We start from the raw sequence: 1,498 nt of genomic DNA on the forward strand, positions 1-1,498 counted from the left end.
TTAAACCCAATCTTCCTTCCTTTTTTTACGTTTCTATTTGCTCAGGACTGTTTGTCACTAAGAGGTCTATTACGTTATCGCAACCATTTACTGTTCGAAATGATTCCTAAACTAACTGTTCAAAATAATTTTCGGGGTAAATATTTAGTACAATTCCACACGATGCTTTACGCCCACCATGTACTTTAACAGTGTATTTCGTAAACACATCTATGGTACACAAATGTCCACGCCTAATAGTATAACTGTATGAGTCGGGTAGCGTATGTTACGGACTATAAGATGCTACGGCCTATATGACGCACCTTAATTTTGAAGCCGTTTTTTAATTACATTTTTACCGTTTTCAATGTCAGATTGCAAAACAAGACTAAAAAGTTCTTAGCTTATAAAACCGAACTGACCTTTAAAATCACTGAAAATTATCATCTGAACTTCTCCTTCTTCCTCTTCTTATATAACATGGTGTTCACTGCCGTCAAGAGCAATACTTATGCCGCACTTCTTGAAAGATTTAACGATAATGTCTTCTCTCGTTCTAGACAACGACGCTGTTTTATCCAATGATACACTTGTTTGATTGTAGGTCGTTTCAAACCTCCATTCAGCGTAAATTCATGCTGGGTTTCATTCATCATCCATTTGTCTCATTTCTCTCTCATATATACTTTAAATGGTTTATTTATCGAGACATCAATAGGTTGCAATATGTGAAGTAAGTCGTCCGGGAATAACAGCAAGGTCTGCATTTCCCTGTCTCAATTTCTCTTACGGCAGAATTTTTCAAATGACTACTAAATTGATCTAGCACAAGAAAAGAACTCTTCTTTGGTAAAGCATCTCTCCTTCTCTCTCACACTCTGTTAATCAATAATTTCGTACTAGCCTTGTCCATCCAACCCTTGTCATGTATGTGAACAACAGCTGGCAGTATTTCAGAAGGTTTTGGCATTGTTTTGCACTTGAAAATTATCACTAAATTAAGTTTAGTGCCGTCAGCACAGCATGGAATGACAACAGTGTAGTGCTTTTTTTCATGTTCACCTGTTTTTATAGTTACAGTTTTAGCTCCTTTCACGGCAACAGTTCTGTAACTCGGCACATCGAATTTCAGAGGAGTTTCATCCACATTCACTGTTTGGCTGTTTTTTTTTTCGATGTTGAGTAACAAAGCAATGGAAAGATAATATCTTTTCTTCATACGGTTTTCTTGTGGCATTTTCTGACATATGATGGTTTTTGTTCGCCTGCTAAGTCCATGACGCTTCATAAATTTGTAACCCCAACCAACTCCACCCTTAAAGCCTGTTAAGTTCCACTGTAGCGCTAGCTCACGGCATGCACTTGGATTATTTTTGTATTAATGCCAATGTCATTTTGACGGTGTCGTGGTGGTGGTGGTGTGTTGGGGCTTATGGGCGCTCAACATCGAGGTCATCAGCGCCCTGACACACATTAAAAGGAACGAATGTGGACAGACCTAAGAAAACTAAAGCAC

The sequence above is a fragment of the Schistocerca piceifrons genome, chromosome 1, assembly GCF_021461385.2.
Source record: "Schistocerca piceifrons isolate TAMUIC-IGC-003096 chromosome 1, iqSchPice1.1, whole genome shotgun sequence".
In the NCBI taxonomy this organism is placed as follows: Eukaryota; Metazoa; Arthropoda; class Insecta; order Orthoptera; family Acrididae; genus Schistocerca; species Schistocerca piceifrons.